This window comes from Bombus affinis, unplaced genomic scaffold (genome assembly GCF_024516045.1).
Source record: "Bombus affinis isolate iyBomAffi1 unplaced genomic scaffold, iyBomAffi1.2 ctg00000252.1, whole genome shotgun sequence".
Lineage (NCBI taxonomy): Eukaryota > Metazoa > Arthropoda > Insecta > Hymenoptera > Apidae > Bombus > Bombus affinis.
Genome location: NW_026108946.1, coordinates 66,986 through 82,131, shown reverse-complemented (window position 1 = coordinate 82,131; position 15,146 = coordinate 66,986). Strand labels below are relative to the sequence as shown.

Sequence of the window (15,146 nt, the reverse complement as noted above, 5' to 3'; positions counted from 1 at the left end):
TGAGGTCCAAAATCGCATTTCAAATTAGGTAATAACAGGAAATATATGCAAGGTAATATATCGCAAATGTATAGTTTGGAAATTGTAATCGTTGCTCGCTCGCTCGTAAAAATCTAGTCCAACCTCACAACCGATCCGACACGTTCGAAAATTTAAAATAAGTCGCCTCCTTATCGAATTACGAACGCAAGAGCGATTGGTTTTAGGATAGGCTATAGTTTTCGAGCGAGCGCAGCGAGCGAGGGTCGCGTAAAGGTGTGTCACAAAGCAACCGTTTGGCACATAGGGACATTGAAATATTCGCACCAGCCCGAGGAGCCGCTAGTCTTTATCGAATTGCGTACTGACAAAAGTTTACAGTTTATCAATAGTTTTACATAAATAGTAATATTTCCACATAGTACAGTGCAACGTGAGGTCCAAAATCGCATTTCAAATTAGGTAATAACAGGAAATATATGCAAGGAAATATATCGCAAATGTATAGTTTGGATATTGCAATCGTTGCTCGCTCGCTCCGCTCGCTCGTGAAAATCTAGTCCTACCGACACGATCGCAAATTTGAAATAAGTCGCCTCCTTATCGAATAACGAACGTAAGATGGATTGGTTTTAGGTTAGACTATAGTTTTCGAGCGAGCGCAGCGAGCGAGGGACGCGTAAAGGTGTGTCACACACCAACGGTTTGGCACATAGGGACCTTGAAATATTCGCACCATCCCGAGGAGCCGCAAGTATTTATCGAATTGTGTACTGACAAAAGTTTACAGTTTATCAATAGTTTTACATAAATAGTAATATTTCCACATAGTACAGTGCAACGTGAGGTCCGAAATCGCTGACAAAATTAGGCAATAACAGGAAATACATGCAAGGCAGTATAAGGTATATGTATAGAGTGGAAATTGTAATCGTTGCTCGCTCGCTCCGCTCGCTCGAAAAAATCTAGTCGAACCTCACAACCGATCCGACACGTTAGCAAATTTGAAATAAGTCGCCTCCTTATCGAATTAGGAACGCAAGAGGGATTGGTTTTAGGATAGGCTATTGCTTTCGAGCGAGCGCAGCGAGCGAGGGTCGCGTAAATGTGTGTCACAAAGCAACCGTTTGGCACATAGGGACATTGAAATATTCGCACCAGCCCGAGGAGCCGCTAGTCTTTATCGAATTGCGTACTGACAAAAGTTTACAGTTTATCAACAGTTTTACATAAATAGTAATATTTCCACATAGTACAGTGCAACGTGATGTCCGAATTCCCAGAAAAAATTTGGTAATAACTGGAAATATATGCAAGGCAATATAAGGTATATGTATAGTGTGGAAATTGTAATCGTTGCTCGCTCGCTCCGCTCGCTCGTAAAAATCTAGTCCAACCTCACATCCGATCCGACACCTTAGCAAATTTGAAATAAGTCGCCTCCTTATCGAATAACGAACGCAAGAGGGCTTGGTTTTAGGTTAGGCTATAGTTTTCGAGCGAGCGCAGCGAGCGAGGGACGCGTAAAGGTGTGTCACAAAGCAACCGTTTGGCACATAGGGACATTGAAATATTCGCAACAGCCCGAGGAGCCGCTAGTCTTTATCGAATTGCGTACTGACAAAAGTTTACAGTTTATCAATAGTTTTACATAAATAGTAATATTTCCACATAGTACAATGCAACGTGAGGTCCGAAATCGCTGACAACATTAGGCAATAACAGGAAATACATGCAAGGCAGTATAAGGTATATGTATAGAGTGGAAATTGCAATCGTTGCTCGCTCGCTACGCTCGCTCGTAAAATCTATTCCAACCTCACAACCGATCCGACACGTTCGAAAATTTAAAATAAGTCGCCTCCTTATCGAATAACGAACGCAAGAGGGATTGGTTTTAGGATAGGCTATAGTTTTCGAGCGAGCGCAGCGAGCGAGTGCCGCGTAAAGGTGTGTGACAAAGCAACCGTTTGGCACATAGGGACATTGAAATATTCGCACCAGCCCGAGGAGCCGCTAGTCTTTATCGAATTGCGTACTGACAAAAGTTTACAGTTTATCAATAGTTTTACATAAATAGTAGTATTTCCACATAGTACAGTGCAACGTGAGGTCCAAAATCGCATTTCAAATTAGGTAATAACAGGAAATATATGCAAGGTAATATATCGCAAATGTATAGTTTGGAAATTGTAATCGTTGCTCGCTCGCTCCGCTCGCTCGTAAAAATCTAGTCCAACCTCACAACCGATCCGACACGTTCGAAAATTTAAGATAAGTCGCCTCCTTATCGAATTACGAACGCAAGAGCGATTGGTTTTAGGATAGGCTATAGTTTTCGAGCGAGCGCAGCGAGCGAGGGTCGCGTAAAGGTGTGTCACAAAGCAACCGTTTGGCACATAGGGACATTGAAATATTCGCACCAGCCCGAGGAGCCGCTAGTCTTTATCGAATTGCGTACTGTCAAAAGTTTACAGTTTATCAATAGTTTTACATAAATAGTAATATTTCCACATAGTACAGTGCAACGTGAGGTCCAAAATCGCATTTCAAATTAGGTAATAACAGGAAATATATGCAAGGAAATATATCGCAAATGTATAGTTTGGATATTGCAATCGTTGCTCGCTCGCTCCGCTCGCTCGTGAAAATCTAGTCCTACCTCACATCCGATCCGACACGATCGCAAATTTGAAATAAGTCGCCTCCTTATCGAATAACGAACGTAAGATGGATTGGTTTTAGGTTAGGCTATAGTTTTCGAGCGAGCGCAGCGAGCGAGGGACGCGTAAAGGTGTGTCACACACCAACGGTTTGGCACATAGGGACCTTGAAATATTCGCACCATCCCGAGGAGCCGCAAGTATTTATCGAATTGCGTACTGACAAAAGTTTACAGTTTATCAATAGTTTTACATAAATAGTAATATTTCCACATAGTACAGTGCAACGTGAGGTCCGAAATCGCTGACAAAATTAGGCAATAACAGGAAATACATGCAAGGCAGTATAAGGTATATGTATAGAGTGGAAATTGTAATCGTTGCTCGCTCGCTCCGCTCGCTCGAAAAAATCTAGTCGAACCTCACAACCGATCCGACACGTTAGCAAATTTGAAATAAGTCGCCTCCTTATCGAATTAGGAACGCAAGAGGGATTGGTTTTAGGATAGGCTATTGCTTTCGAGCGAGCGCAGCGAGCGAGGGTCGCGTAAAGGTGTGTCACAAAGCAACCGTTTGGCACATAGGGACATTGAAATATTCGCACCAGCCCGAGGAGCCGCTAGTCTTTATCGAATTGCGTACTGACAAAAGTTTACAGTTTATCAACAGTTTTACATAAATAGTAATATTTCCACATAGTACAGTGCAACGTGATGTCCGAATTCCCAGAAAAAATTAGGTAATAACTGGAAATATATGCAAGGCAATATAAGGTATATGTATAGTGTGGAAATTGTAATCGTTGCTGGCTCGCTCCGCTCGCTCGTAAAAATCTAGTCCAACCTCACATCCGATCCGACACCTTAGCAAATTTGAAATAAGTCGCCTCCTTATCGAATAACGAACGCAAGAGGGCTTGGTTTTCGGTTAGGCTATAGTTTTCGAGCGAGCGCAGCGAGCGAGGGACGCGTAAAGGTGTGTCACAAAGCAACCGTTTGGCACATAGGGACATTGAAATATTCGCACCAGCCCGAGGAGCCGCTAGTCTTTATCGAATTGCGTACTGACAAAAGTTTACAGTTTATCAATAGTTTTACATAAATAGTAATATTTCCACATAGTACAATGCAACGTGAGGTCCGAAATCGCTGACAAAATTAGGCAATAACAGGAAACACATGCAAGGCAGTATAAGGTATATGTATAGAGTGGAAATTGTAATCGTTGCTCGCTCGCTACGCTCGCTCGTAAAAATCTATTCCAACCTCACAACCGATCCGACACGTTCGATAATTTAAAATAAGTCGCCTCCTTATCGAAGAACGAACGCAAGAGGGATTGGTTTTAGGATAGGCTATAGTTTTCGAGCGAGCGCAGCGAGCGAGTGCCGCGTAAAGGTGTGTCACAAAGCAACCGTTTGGCACATAGGGACATTGAAATATTCGCACCAGCCCGAGGAGCCGCTAGTCTTTATCGAATTGCGTACTGACAAAAGTTTACAGTTTATCAACAGTTTTACATAAATAGTAATATTTCCACATAGTACAGTGCAACGTGATGTCCGAATTCCCAGAAAAAATTAGGTAATAACTGGAAATATATGCAAGGCAATATAAGGTATATGTATAGTGTGGAAATTGTAATCGTTGCTGGCTCGCTCCGCTCGCTCGTAAAAATCTAGTCCAACCTCACATCCGATCCGACACCTTAGCAAATTTGAAATAAGTCGCCTCCTTATCGAATAACGAACGCAAGAGGGCTTGGTTTTCGGTTAGGCTATAGTTTTCGAGCGAGCGCAGCGAGCGAGGGACGCGTAAAGGTGTGTCACAAAGCAACCGTTTGGCACATAGGGACATTGAAATATTCGCACCAGCCCGAGGAGCCGCTAGTCTTTATCGAATTGCGTACTGACAAAAGTTTACAGTTTATCAATAGTTTTACATAAATAGTAATATTTCCACATAGTACAATGCAACGTGAGGTCCGAAATCGCTGACAAAATTAGGCAATAACAGGAAACACATGCAAGGCAGTATAAGGTATATGTATAGAGTGGAAATTGTAATCGTTGCTCGCTCGCTACGCTCGCTCGTAAAAATCTATTCCAACCTCACAACCGATCCGACACGTTCGATAATTTAAAATAAGTCGCCTCCTTATCGAAGAACGAACGCAAGAGGGATTGGTTTTAGGATAGGCTATAGTTTTCGAGCGAGCGCAGCGAGCGAGTGCCGCGTAAAGGTGTGTCACAAAGCAACCGTTTGGCACATAGGGACATTGAAATATTCGCACCAGCCCGAGGAGCCGCTAGTCTTTATCGAATTGCGTACTGACAAAAGTTTACAGTTTATCAACAGTTTTACATAAATAGTAATATTTCCACATAGTACAGTGCAACGTGATGTCCGAATTCCCAGAAAAAATTAGGTAATAACTGGAAATATATGCAAGGCAATATAAGGTATATGTATAGTGTGGAAATTGTAATCGTTGCTGGCTCGCTCCGCTCGCTCGTAAAAATCTAGTCCAACCTCACATCCGATCCGACACCTTAGCAAATTTGAAATAAGTCGCCTCCTTATCGAATAACGAACGCAAGAGGGCTTGGTTTTCGGTTAGGCTATAGTTTTCGAGCGAGCGCAGCGAGCGAGGGACGCGTAAAGGTGTGTCACAAAGCAACCGTTTGGCACATAGGGACATTGAAATATTCGCACCAGCCCGAGGAGCCGCTAGTCTTTATCGAATTGCGTACTGACAAAAGTTCACAGTTTATCAATAGTTTTACATAAATAGTAATATTTCCACATAGTACAATGCAACGTGAGGTCCGAAATCGCTGACAAAATTAGGCAATAACAGGAAATACATGCAAGGCAGTATAAGGTATATGTATAGAGTGGAAATTGTAATCGTTGCTCGCTCGCTACGCTCGCTCGTAAAAATCTATTCCAACCTCACAACCGATCCGACACGTTCGATAATTTAAAATAAGTCGCCTCCTTATCGAAGAACGAACGCAAGAGGGATTGGTTTTAGGATAGGCTATAGTTTTCGAGCGAGCGCAGCGAGCGAGTGCCGCGTAAAGGTGTGTCACAAAGCAACCGTTTGGCACATAGGGACATTGAAATATTCGCACCAGCCCGAGGAGCCGCTAGTCTTTATCGAATTGCGTACTGACAAAAGTTTACAGTTTATCAATAGTTTTACATAAATAGTAGTATTTCCACATAGTACAGTGCAACGTGAGATCCAAAATCGCATTTCAAATTAGGTAATAACAGGAAATATATGCAAGGTAATATATCGCAAATGTATAGTTTGGAAATTGTAATCGTTGCTCGCTCGCTCCGCTCGCTCGTAAAAATCTAGTCCAACCTCACAACCGATCGGACACGTTCGAAAATTTAAAATAAGGCGCCTCCTTATCGAATAACGAACGTAAGAGGGATTGGTTTTAGGTTAGGCTATAGTTTTCGAGCGAGCGCAGCGAGCGAGGGACGCGTAAAGGTGTGTCACACACCAACGGTTTGGCACATAGGGACCTTGAAATATTCGCACCATCCCGAGGAGCCGCAAGTATTATCGAATTGCGTCCTGACAAAAGTTAACAGTCTATCAAAGTTTTACATAAATAGTAACATTTCCACATAGTACAGTGCAACGTGAGGTCCGAAATCGCTGACAATATAGGCAATAACAGGAAATACATGCAAGGCAGTATAAGGTATATGTATAGAGTGGAAATTGTAATCGTTGCTCGCTCGCTCCGCTCGCTCGAAAAATCTAGTCCAACCTCACAACCGATCCGACACGTTCGAAAATTTAAAATAAGTCGCCTCCTTATCGAATAACGAACGCAAGAGGGATTGGTTTTAGGATAGGCTATAGTTTTCGAGCGAGCGCAGCGAGCGAGTGCCGCGTAAAGGTGTGTCACAAAGAACCGTTTGGCACATAGGGACATTGAAATATTCGCACCAGCCCGAGGAGCCGCTAGTCTTATCGAATTGCGTACTGACAAAAGTTTACAGTTTATCAATAGTTTTACATAAATAGTAGTATTTCCACATAGTACAGTGCAACGTGAGGTCCAAAATCGCATTTCAAATTAGGTAATAACAGGAAATATATGCAAGGTAATATATCGCAAATGTATAGTTTGGAAATTGTAATCGTTGCTCGCTCGCTCCGCTCGCTCGTAAAAATCTAGTCCAACCTCACAACCGATCCGACACGTTCGAAAATTTAAATAAGTCGCCTCCTTATCGAATTACGAACGCAAGAGCGATTGGTTTTAGGATAGGCTATAGTTTTCGAGCGAGCGCAGCGAGCGAGGGTCGCGTAAAGGTGTGTCACAAAGCAACCGTTTGGCACATAGGGACATTGAAATATTCGCACCAGCCCGAGGAGCCGCTAGTCTTTATCGAATTGCGTACTGACAATAGTTTACAGTTTATCAATAGTTTTACATAAATAGTAATATTTCCACATCGTACAGTGCAACGTGAGGTCCAAAATCGCATTTCAAATTAGGTAATAACAGGAAATATATGCAAGGAAATATATCGCAAATGTATAGTTTGGATATTGCAATCGTTGCTCGCTCGCTCCGCTCGCTCGTGAAAATCTAGTCCTACCTCACATCCGATCCGACACGATCGCAAATTTGAAATAAGTCGCCTCCTTATCGAATAACGAACGTAAGATGGATTGGTTTTAGGTTAGGCTATAGTTTTCGAGCGAGCGCAGCGAGCGAGGGACGCGTAAAGGTGTGTCACACACCAACGGTTTGGCACATAGGGACCTTGAAATATTCGCACCATCCCGAGGAGCCGCAAGTATTTATCGAATTGCGTACTGACAAAAGTTTACAGTTTATCAATAGTTTTACATAAATAGTAATATTTCCACATAGTACAGTGCAACGTGAGGTCCGAAATCGCTGACAAAATTAGGCAATAACAGGAAATACATGCAAGGCAGTATAAGGTATATGTATAGAGTGGAAATTGTAATCGTTGCTCGCTCGCTCCGCTCGCTCGAAAAAATCTAGTCGAACCTCACAACCGATCCGACACGTTAGCAAATTTGAAATAAGTCGCCTCCTTATCGAATTAGGAACGCAAGAGGGATTGGTTTTAGGATAGGCTATTGCTTTCGAGCGAGCGCAGCGAGCGAGGGTCGCGTAAATGTGTGTCACAAAGCAACCGTTTGGCACATAGGGACATTGAAATATTCGCACCAGCCCGAGGAGCCGCTAGTCTTTATCGAATTGCGTACTGACAAAAGTTTACAGTTTATCAATAGTTTTACATAAATAGTAATATTTCCACATAGTACAATGCAACGTGAGGTCCGAAATCGCTGACAAAATTAGGCAATAACAGGAAATACATGCAAGGCAGTATAAGGTATATGTATAGAGTGGAAATTGTAATCGTTGCTCGCTCGCTACGCTCGCTCGTAAAAATCTATTCCAACCTCACAACCGATCCGACACGTTCGAAAATTTAAAATAAGTCGCCTCCTTATCGAATAACGAACGCAAGAGGGATTGGTTTTAGGATAGGCTATAGTTTTCGAGCGAGCGCAGCGAGCGAGTGCCGCGTAAAGGTGTGTGACAAAGCAACCGTTTGGCACATAGGGACATTGAAATATTCGCACCAGCCCGAGGAGCCGCTAGTCTTTATCGAATTGCGTACTGACAAAAGTTTACAGTTTATCAATAGTTTTACATAAATAGTAGTATTTCCACATAGTACAGTGCAACGTGAGGTCCAAAATCGCATTTCAAATTAGGTAATAACAGGAAATATATGCAAGGTAATATATCGCAAATGTATAGTTTGGAAATTGTAATCGTTGCTCGCTCGCTCCGCTCGCTCGTAAAAATCTAGTCCAACCTCACAACCGATCCGACACGTTCGAAAATTTAAAATAAGTCGCCTCCTTATCGAATTACGAACGCAAGAGCGATTGGTTTTAGGATAGGCTATAGTTTTCGAGCGAGCGCAGCGAGCGAGGGTCGCGTAAAGGTGTGTCACAAAGCAACCGTTTGGCACATAGGGACATTGAAATATTCGCACCAGCCCGAGGAGCCGCTAGTCTTTATCGAATTGCGTACTGTCAAAAGTTTACAGTTTATCAATAGTTTTACATAAATAGTAATATTTCCACATAGTACAGTGCAACGTGAGGTCCAAAATCGCATTTCAAATTAGGTAATAACAGGAAATATATGCAAGGAAATATATCGCAAATGTATAGTTTGGATATTGCAATCGTTGCTCGCTCGCTCCGCTCGCTCGTGAAAATCTAGTCCTACCTCACATCCGATCCGACACGATCGCAAATTTGAAATAAGTCGCCTCCTTATCGAATAACGAACGTAAGATGGATTGGTTTTAGGTTAGGCTATAGTTTTCGAGCGAGCGCAGCGAGCGAGGGACGCGTAAAGGTGTGTCACACACCAACGGTTTGGCACATAGGGACCTTGAAATATTCGCACCATCCCGAGGAGCCGCAAGTATTTATCGAATTGCGTACTGACAAAAGTTTACAGTTTATCAATAGTTTTACATAAATAGTAATATTTCCACATAGTACAGTGCAACGTGAGGTCCGAAATCGCTGACAAAATTAGGCAATAACAGGAAATACATGCAAGGCAGTATAAGGTATATGTATAGAGTGGAAATTGTAATCGTTGCTCGCTCGCTCCGCTCGCTCGAAAAAATCTAGTCGAACCTCACAACCGATCCGACACGTTAGCAAATTTGAAATAAGTCGCCTCCTTATCGAATTAGGAGCGCAAGAGGGATTGGTTTTAGGATAGGCTATTGCTTTCGAGCGAGCGCAGCGAGCGAGGGTCGCGTAAAGGTGTGTCACAAAGCAACCGTTTGGCACATAGGGACATTGAAATATTCGCACAAGCCCGAGGAGCCGCTAGTCTTTATCGAATTGCGTACTGACAAAAGTTTACAGTTTATCAACAGTTTTACATAAATAGTAATATTTCCACATAGTACAGTGCAACGTGATGTCCGAATTCCCAGAAAAAATTAGGTAATAACTGGAAATATATGCAAGGCAATATAAGGTATATGTATAGTGTGGAAATTGTAATCGTTGCTGGCTCGCTCCGCTCGCTCGTAAAAATCTAGTCCAACCTCACATCCGATCCGACACCTTAGCAAATTTGAAATAAGTCGCCTCCTTATCGAATAACGAACGCAAGAGGGCTTGGTTTTCGGTTAGGCTATAGTTTTCGAGCGAGCGCAGCGAGCGAGGGACGCGTAAAGTTGTGTCACAAAGCAAACGTTTGGCACATAGGGACATTGAAATATTCGCACCAGCCCGAGGAGCCGCTAGTCTTTATCGAATTGCGTACTGACAAAAGTTTACAGTTTATCAATAGTTTTACATAAATAGTAATATTTCCACATAGTACAATGCAACGTGAGGTCCGAAATCGCTGACAAAATTAGGCAATAACAGGAAATACATGCAAGGCAGTATAAGGTATATGTATAGAGTGGAAATTGTAATCGTTGCTCGCTCGCTACGCTCGCTCGTAAAAATCTATTCCAACCTCACAACCGATCCGACACGTTCGAAAATTTAAAATAAGTCGCCTCCTTATCGAATAACGAACGCAAGAGGGATTGGTTTTAGGATAGGCTATAGTTTTCGAGCGAGCGCAGCGAGCGAGTGCCGCGTAAAGGTGTGTCACAAAGCAACCGTTTGGCACATAGGGACATTGAAATATTCGCACCAGCCCGAGGAGCCGCTAGTCTTTATCGAATTGCGTACTGACAAAAGTTTACAGTTTATCAATAGTTTTACATAAATAGTAGTATTTCCACATAGTGCAGTGCAACGTGAGGTCCAAAATCGCATTTCAAATTAGGTAATAACAGGAAATATATGCAAGGTAATATATCGCAAATGTATATTTTGGAAATTGTAATCGTTGCTCGCTCGCTCCGCTCGCTCGTAAAAATCTAGTCCAACCTCACAACCGATCCGACACGTTCGAAAATTTAAAATAAGTCGCCTCCTTATCGAATTACGAACGCAAGAGCGATTGGTTTTAGGATAGGCTATAGTTTTCGAGCGAGCGCAGCGAGCGAGGGTCGCGTAAAGGTGTGTCACAAAGCAACCGTTTGGCACATAGGGACATTGAAATATTCGCACCAGCCCGAGGAGCCGCTAGTCTTTATCGAATTGCGTACTGACAAAAGTTTACAGTTTATCAATAGTTTTACATAAATAGTAATATTTCCACATAGTACAGTGCAACGTGAGGTCCGAAATCGCTGACAAAATTAGGCAATAACAGGAAATACATGCAAGGCAATATAAGGTATATGTATAGAGTGGAAATTGTAATCGTTGCTCGCTCGCTCCGCTCGCTCGAAAAAATCTAGTCGAACCTCACAACCGATCCGACACGTTAGCAAATTTGAAATAAGTCGCCTCCTTATCGAATTAGGAACGCAAGAGGGATTGGTTTTAGGATAGGCTATTGTTTTCGAGCGAGCGCAGCGAGCGAGGGTCGCGTAAAGGTGTGTCACAAAGCAACCGTTTGGCACATAGGGACATTGAAATATTCGCACCAGCCCGAGGAGCCGCTAGTCTTTATCGAATTGCGTACTGACAAAAGTTTACAGTTTATCAACAGTTTTACATAAATAGTAATATTTCCACATAGTACAGTGCAACGTGATGTCCGAATTCCCAGAAAAAATTAGGTAATAACTGGAAATACATGCAAGGCAGTATAAGGTATATGTATAGAGTGGAAATTGTAATCGTTGCTCGCTCGCTACGCGCGCTCGTAAAAATCTATTCCAACCTCACAACCGATCCGACACGTTCGAAAATTTAAAATAAGTCGCCTCCTTATCGAATAACGAACGCAAGAGGGATTGGTTTTAGGATAGGCTATAGTTTTCGAGCGAGCGCAGCGAGCGAGTACCGCGTAAAGGTGTGTCACAAAGCAACCGTTTGGCACATAGGGACATTGAAATATTCGCACCAGCCCGAGGAGCCGCTAGTCTTTATCGAATTGCGTACTGACAAAAGTTTACAGTTTATCAATAGTTTTTCATAAATAGTAGTATTTCCACATAGTGCAGTGCAACGTGAGGTCCAAAATCGCATTTCAAATTAGGTAATAACAGGAAATATATGCAAGGTAATATATCGCAAATGTATAGTTTGGAAATTGTAATCGTAGCTCGCTCGCTCCGCTCGCTCGTAAAAATCTAGTCCAACCTCACAACCGATCCGACACGTTCGAAAATTTAAAATAAGTCGCCTCCTTATCGAATTACGAACGCAAGAGCGATTGGTTTTAGTATAGGCTATAGTTTTCGAGCGAGCGCAGCGAGCGAGGGTCGCGTAAAGGTGTGTCACAAAGCAACCGTTTGGCACATAGGGACATTGAAATATTCGCACCAGCCCGAGGAGCCGCTAGTCTTTATCGAATTGCGTACTGACAAAAGTTTACAGTTTATCAATAGTTTTACATAAATAGTAATATTTCCACATAGTACAGTGCAACGTGATGTCCGAATTCCCAGAAAAAATTAGGTAATAACTGGAAATATATGCAAGGCAATATAAGGTATATGTATAGCGTGGAAATTGTAATCGTTGCTCGCTCGCTCCGCTCGCTCGTAAAAATCTAGTCCAACCTCACATCCGATCCGACACGTTCGAAAATTTAAAATAAGTCGCCTCCTTATCGAATAAGGAACGTAAGAGGGATTGGTTTTAGGTTAGGCTATAGTTTTCGAGCGAGCGCAGCGAGCGAGGGACGCGTAAAGGTGTGTCACACACCAACGGTTTGGCACATAGGGACCTTGAAATATTCGCACCATCCCGAGGAGCCGCAAGTATTTATCGAATTGCGTACTGACAAAAGTTTACAGTTTATCAATAGTTTTACATAAATAGTAATATTTCCACATAGTACAGTGCAACGTGAGGTCCGAAATCGCTGACAAAATTAGGCAATAACAGGAAATACATGCAAGGCAATATAAGGTATATGTATAGAGTGGAAATTGTAATCGTTGCTCGCTCGCTCCGCTCGCTCGAAAAAATCTAGTCGAACCTCACAACCGATCCGACACGATAGCAAATTTGAAATAAGTCGCCTCCTTATCGAATTAGGAACGCAAGAGGGATTGGTTTTAGGATAGGCTATTGTTTTCGAGCGAGCGCAGCGAGCGAGGGTCGCGTAAAGGTGTGTCACAAAGCAACCGTTTGGCACATAGGGACATTGAAATATTCGCACCAGCCCGAGGAGCCGCTAGTCTTTATCGAATTGCGTACTGACAAAAGTTTACAGTTTATCAACAGTTTTACATAAATAGTAATATTTCCACATAGTACAGTGCAACGTGATGTCCGAATTCCCAGAAAAAATTAGGTAATAACTGGAAATATATGCAAGGCAATATAAGGTATATGTATAGTGTGGAAATTGTAATCGTTGCTCGCTCGCTCCGCTCGCTCGTAAAAATCTAGTCCAACCTCACAACCGATCCGACACGTTCGAAAATTTAAAATAAGGCGCCTCCTTATCGAATAACGAACGTAAGAGGGATTGGTTTTAGGTTAGGCTATAGTTTTCGAGCGAGCGCAGCGAGCGAGGGTCCCGTAAAGGTGTGTCACAAAGCAACCGTTTGGCACATAGGGACATTGAAATATTCGCACCAGCCCGAGGAGCCTCTAGTCTTTATCGAATTGCGTACTGACAAAAGTTTACAGTTTATCAATAGTTTTACGTAAATAGTAATATTTCCACATAGTACAGTGCAACGTGAGGTCCAAAATCGCATTTCAAATTAGGTAATAACAGGAAATATATGCAAGGTAATATATCGCAAATGTATAGTTTGGAAATTGTAATCGTTGCTCGCTCGCTCCGCTCGCTCGTGAAAATCTAGTCCTACCTCACAACCGAACCGACACGTGACCAAATTCGAAATAAGTCGCCTCCTTATCGAATAACGAACGCAAGAGGGCTTGGTTTTAGGTTAGGCTATAGTTTTCGAGCGAGCGCAGCGAGCGAGGGACGCGTAAAGGTGTGTCACAAAGCAACCGTTTGGCACATAGGGACATTGAAATATTCGCACCAGCCCGAGGAGCCGCTAGTCTTTATCGAATTGCGTACTGACAAAAGTTTACAGTTTATCAATAGTTTTACATAAATAGTAATATTTCCACATAGTACAATGCAACGTGAGGTCCGAAATCGCTGACAAAATTAGGCAATAACAGGAAATACATGCAAGGCAGTATAAGGTATATGTATAGAGTGGAAATTGTAATCGTTGCTCGCTCGCTCCGCTCGCTCGAAAAAATCTAGTCGAACCTCACAACCGATCCGACACGTTAGCAAATTTGAAATAAGTCGCCTCCTTATCGAATTAGGAACGCAAGAGGGATTGGTTTTAGGATAGGCTATTGCTTTCGAGCGAGCGCAGCGAGCGAGGGTCGCGTAAAGGTGTGTCACAAAGCAACCGTTTGGCACATAGGGACATTGAAATATTCGCACCAGCCCGAGGAGCCGCTAGTCTTTATCGAATTGCGTACTGACAAAAGTTTACAGTTTATCAACAGTTTTACATAAATAGTAATATTTCCACATAGTACAGTGCAACGTGATGTCCGAATTCCCAGAAAAAATTAGGTAATAACTGGAAATATATGCAAGGCAATATAAGGTATATGTATAGTGTGGAAATTGTAATCGTTGCTCGCTCGCTCCGCTCGCTCGTAAAAATCTAGTCCAACCTCACATCCGATCCGACACCTTAGCAAATTTGAAATAAGTCGCCTCCTTATCGAATAACGAACGCAAGAGGGCTTGGTTTTCGGTTAGGCTATAGTTTTCGAGCGAGCGCAGCGAGCGAGGGACGCGTAAAGGTGTGTCACAAAGCAACCGTTTGGCACATAGGGACATTGAAATATTCGCACCAGCCCGAGGAGCCGCTAGTCTTTATCGAATTGCGTACTGACAAAAGTTTACAGTTTATCAATAGTTTTACATAAATAGTAATATTTCTACATAGTACAATGCAACGTGAAGTCCGAAATCGCTGACAAAATTAGGCAATAACAGGAAATACATGCAAGGCAGTATAAGGTATATGTATAGAGTGGAAATTGTAATCGTTGCTCGCTCGCTACGCTCGCTCGTAAAAATCTATTCCAACCTCACAACCGATCCGACACGTTCGAAAATTTAAAATAAGTCGCCTCCTTATCGAATAACGAACGCAAGAGGGATTGGTTTTAGGATAGGCTATAGTTTTCGAGCGAGCGCAGCGAGCGAGTGCCGCGTAAAGGTGTGTCACAAAGCAACCGTTTGGCACATAGGGACATTGAAATATTCGCACCAGCCCGAGGAGCCGCTAGTCTTTATCGAATTGCGTACTGACAAAAGTTTACAGTTTATCAATAGTTTTACATAAATAGTAGTATTTCCAC

General features: G+C 42.6%; 1 long non-coding RNA gene across 7 annotated transcripts in view; it reads left to right on the top strand.

Moving 5' to 3' along the window:
* Positions 1 to 15,146, top strand: part of LOC126927829 (uncharacterized) — a 170,822-nt gene that overhangs the window by 90,320 nt on the left and 65,356 nt on the right. The window contains exon 1 of one of the 7 annotated variants that reach the window (XR_007715952.1): positions 969 to 1,086. The exons of 5 other annotated variants lie outside the window; for them this stretch is intronic. This is a non-coding gene — a long non-coding RNA (uncharacterized LOC126927829). Of the gene's footprint in view, positions 1 to 968; positions 1,087 to 7,712; positions 7,831 to 15,146 lie in introns of those variants that run through there. One more of the 7 variants, XR_007715951.1, reaches the window with a different exon arrangement.